A 4,889-nucleotide genomic window follows, 5' to 3' on the forward strand; every position below is an offset into this window, starting at 1 on the left:
TTGGGTATGGCCTGGCTTTGGAAGTTTTGGAAACTCCTCAGGTGACTCTACCATACAGCAAGCACTGGAAACCAGTGCTTTCCGTGGTTTCCTCATCAAAATGGCAAACAGATGGGTATAGTTTAAATCAAATTAAGGCAACATGTCTTATGAACCAATAATGTGACTCATTTTGCTGCATCAGCCCTTTAAATCGGCCAATCTGACTTATTTTTTCACCGAATTCTAAGTTTTGACTGACTTGACCAATTAATTCAGTAAAAAGTTGGATTCATTATACTTACATGTCCATAGCCTCAAGTAAATTAAATTTTCTCAAAACCAGCTATGATGGAGTGGGTATTGGGAAACTTCTAGATAATATGTTACTATAGGAGTTCACATTAATTAATGCCAGTCTCTACATTCCCTAAGAAGCCAGATATTAAATAAAGAGACTGATAGTTCAGGATTGATCTGGCCAATTCATTTAGTAAAAATTTGATTTTTCAAACTCCTGTGGCCACAGCCTACAGAACATTGGTTTTGTTGGGGGGACACATTATTTAATTCTATCCCGCACATTTGCTAACCAACTGAATGGTCAATCAAAATGCTGATTGTTGGCACGAGATTAATGTTGTCAAATCCTTTTGATCTTGTCCTGGGGGACTTTGAAGGCATGCAGGCTGCTATTGGATCTGTACACTGCTGTTATTATTAACCTCTTTAATAAATTAATGAGAGTGTTGGTCCACTTAGCGCTTTGGTCATACTCACCCATCAGATGAATCATGAGTGCAGTAGCACCCATAGCTTCTATCAACATCCTGTCAACATTTTCTGTTACAGCCACCAAATGCTTGATTAGAAAAAGTCCCTGAACCTCGTACCCTAGTTTTGCATCTGGCCATGAACTTGGGCATCATGATCTCTTGAACTATCTGGGCAGACCAAACCTTTCTGGGATGTACCCAGAGTTGGACAAAAACAAAATTCAACAACCGCTTGTCTCCAAATATTTATATTTAAAACATAAAACAGCTGGGCCACCTGAGTGGCTCAGTCTGTTGGACATCTGACTCTTGCTTTTGGCTCAGGTCATGATCGCAACAGTTTGTGGTTTTGAGCCACTGCGGGGCTCTATGCTGTCAGCACAGAGCCTGCTTGCGACTCTCTCTCTGCCAACCCCCTCCTCGTGCTCTCTCTCTCTCTCTCTCAAAAAGATATAAGTAAACTCTAAAACATACAACAGTTAAAAAGCAGGCGATTTTTTGTTTGGATTTCTTCCCCTACAACAGAACAAGTTATTTGTTTTTAGAGCATTTCTTTGTAAGGGGCACAGGAATAACATCATTAGAAAATGGAGGACAGGGCACCTGGGTGGCTCAGTTGTTTAAGCATCTGACTTTGGCTCAGGTCACGATCTCACAGATCGTGGGTTTTGAGCCCTGTGTCAGGCTCTGTGCTGAGAGCTCAGAGCCTGAAGCCTGCTTCAGATTCTGTGTCCTCCTCTCTCTGGGCTCCTCCCCTGCTCGTACTCTGTCTCTCTCTCTTTCTCTCTCTCTCTCTCAAAAGTAAAATAAAATACTTTGTTAAGTTAAAAAAAAGAGAGAAAATGGAGGACATAAGAAAAGTATTTTAAATTTTTCTTTCTGGTAGTTTTGTGAGAAAAGTACTTCTGGTTAAAGATTGAATAAAAAAAAATTGGTTCCTTAGTGGTCAAAAGTGTAGGAATGGAACAAGTATTTAGTAAGAGCCTATTATGTGCTAGGCTCTTTCTGTACATAATCTCCTTTAATTCCTACGACAACCCCTCAAAATAGATCAGTCTCAATTCATAGATAGGGTATTTGAGGTTCAGAGACGTTAATTAACTTCCTCAAGGCTGCACAGCAGGAAGTCACAAAAATGGGATTTGAACCCAAGTCAGTCTGCCCCAGACCCCACCCTACATGTATGGTTGACTGACCCTTCTAGTTTACCCAGGAGTGATTTCCCAGAGCATGGAACTCAGTTTTAAAGTCATGGCAGTCTCTGGAAAACCAGAGCAAGTTAGTTATTATACTTGGTAACCAGAGGTTACTACTTACTCCCTTAGCCAGTCAGCCAGATTCTAGGCCCTTCATCTGCACCTGGGGGGAAGGACGCATCGAGGGCTGGATCCCTCCCTTATTTCAGAACATAATACATCCAACCATATTCTACTTCCAAGCTAATGGCACTTCCAGAAAAATTACTGTATCCTTCGATCATGTAGGTGAAGGATCAAGAAACTTTCCCCTGGAGGGGCCATTTTTAATTTTGTGGTCATGGGGTCTTTGTCACAACTACTCAACTCTGCCACTGTAGTGGGAAGCAGCCACAGATAGCATGAAAACAAATGGGTGACCTTGTGTTCCAAGAAAATTTTAGTTACTAAAAACAGAGGGGGCTGGAACTGGCCCGTGCATAGTTTGTCAAACCCTAATGAAGAATCCTTTGCACAGAGAATGCGTTTTTGAAGACGAATGGTTTCTGGAAGTTGCTTTAATTGCAATGGGGGGCACCTGGGTGGCTCGATTGATTAAACGTTCCACTTTGGGTCAGGTCATGATCTTGCAGTTCATGAGTTCGAGCCCTGCAACGGGCTCTGTGCTGACAGCTCGGGGCCTGGAGACTGCTTCAGATTCTGTGTCTCCCTCGCTCTCTGACCTTCTCCCACTTGTGCACATGTGTGCTCTCTCTCACTCTCTCTCTCAGAAATAATAAATGAATAAACTTTAAAAAAGTTGGAGTAGGGCCAATGGGCTGTTGGGAGCGGTCATTGGACCAGCCTATTTGGCAGTTAGTCATACCTAATATTTTCTACTATCTGGGGCGCTATGAAATTTGACGGACTCAACCCTACCCCGGAAGCACTTAGTGTATGGCTGTGTGACGGAATGGAATGGTATTGCCCATCCAAATTTATACCCCCTTCCTTGTCTGTTGGGAGATATTAATCATATTCATTTCTCTTTTGATTTCTTGATTTCTATTTCCAAACACCATTTAAAAGTTAATTCCTACTGCACTCTACATAAATTTTAAATATATTCATTTGCTTCAACATCGCGTTTTCTTTAATTTGTGCTGGGGAAAATATTATGCGATTGTTCCATACTGGAAAAGCAAATACGACTTTACCACTAGGGTCGTCTCTACCATCACAACATGCATTCGCCTGTGCCTTCCTCCACTCAGGGTACTCACAAAGCACTCACTCTCCAGGGTGCAGGAGGAAGGGCCACTCAAGACCCTATGCCCCAAGCACAGATATGCCCCAAAGAGAAGTGTACAACCAACATATCCTCAAATGCCAAAGGAAGAGAGAGCATAGCGGGAGGACTCGGGCAGGGTGAGGGGGAGATGTAAATTTGGAGGCAACTGGTAAGGTTTGGGTTCCAGATAAGCCATGCAGAGAGGTACACAGATACATAGATTAGCTCAGGAAGAGAAGAGATGCTTAGCCTTTGGAGACAGCTAGGTGTTACAAGGAGGATATAATTGTTTTCTATTTTTTTATGTTTATTTATTTTTGAGGAGAGAGACAGAGACAGAGCGTGAGCAGGGAAGGGGCAGAGAGGGAGGGAGACACAGAATCTGAAGCAGGCTCCAGACTCCAAGCTGTCAGCACAGAACCCGACACGGGGCTCGAACTCATGAGTTGCGAGATCATGCCCCGAGCTGAAGTTGGGCGCTTAACCAACCGAGCTTAACTTTTTTGTTAAATCAGGCAGACGCCCCTGCGTGTCCTCCGGCAAGAGATCCACTGACAATGATGCAAGTAGTGCTGTAGACAGGAGGTCCTACTGGCGTCCAAGCAGGTGGAGCTAGGAGACTGGGGCAGAGTGTGGCAGTTGACAGGGACATTAAGGGACAGGGTCCAACAAAAACTCCTCAGGAGTCAGAAGGATGACAGGAGTGTCATTAATTCAAGAAAAACTGGGAGGAGGTGATGCTCATTTATGATGACCTCAAGTTTTAGCTTGGAAACCTAAGATGTTTTCATGCCCCTTGAATACAGTTCTCTGGGCGAGCAGGTGAGAGATCAGAAAGTAAGCTCTTGAAAGTAAGCTCTAAAAACTACAGGACACTTCACGGATTTGCGTTTCATCCTTGCATAGGGGCCATGCGAACCTTCCCTGTGTCATTGCAGAGGTTATCTAGACCTCTCTACAGAGACGACAGATGCACCAGGCAAGGAGTCCCCTAGGAAGTTTTTGGTCATTTAGTTCTCTAATGGCCCCTGCCTAAACTGGTACATGTTTAGCTGAAGAGAAACATACTTAGAACCACTGTCTCTTCTGACTTACTCTGGCCGCCCCACAGGCAAACCTGCAGGCAACGTCCACATCCGACCCCTCTCTACCAATGCTACCTTCTCCAAATCTTGGCTTTTGATTTAACCTGTTAACTGTAGTTCCAACAAGTGGTTTTCACAACTTGGGCATTGCTCAGTCCTGGCCACACTAGTCGCTGAATTGGTGACTGGTAGGCTTGCACCTGACTCAAGAGAACTAAATCAAGCTGCTTATGACCCCTAAAAGGGAATCGTTTTAAGGTATTACAGGGACGCCTGGGTGGCTCAGTCAGTTAAAAGTCTGACTCTTGATTTCAGCTCAGGTCACAATCTTATACTTTGCGGGACCAAGCCCCGCATCCGGCTCTTTGCTGACAGCTCGGAGCCTGCTTGGGATTCTCTCTCTCCCTCTCTCTCTCTCTGTCCCTCCCCCGCTTGTACTCTCTCTCCTTCTCAAAATAAATACATAAACTTTAAAAAAAAATAAAGAAGGTATTACAACAATTAAGAGTACATAAGCACATATTAGATAAATATTTAGATAATGCATGCATTAAGGGAAGCACTCTTTTTTTTTTTTTTTTTT

At 43.6% G+C, this 4,889-nt stretch overlaps 1 non-coding gene across 1 annotated transcript; it reads right to left on the reverse strand.

Annotated features, from left to right (window-relative positions):
• Positions 1 to 4,082: 4,082 nt before the first annotated feature.
• LOC120247770 lies at positions 4,083 to 4,186 on the reverse strand. Its single transcript, XR_005532408.1, has one exon. It is a non-coding gene; the product is annotated as a U6 spliceosomal RNA (small nuclear RNA).
• Between the last annotated feature and the right edge of the window lie 703 nt (positions 4,187 to 4,889).

This window comes from Hyaena hyaena, unplaced genomic scaffold, assembly GCF_003009895.1.
Source record: "Hyaena hyaena isolate Hyena2069 unplaced genomic scaffold, ASM300989v1 scaffold_11, whole genome shotgun sequence".
In the NCBI taxonomy this organism is placed as follows: Eukaryota; Metazoa; Chordata; class Mammalia; order Carnivora; family Hyaenidae; genus Hyaena; species Hyaena hyaena.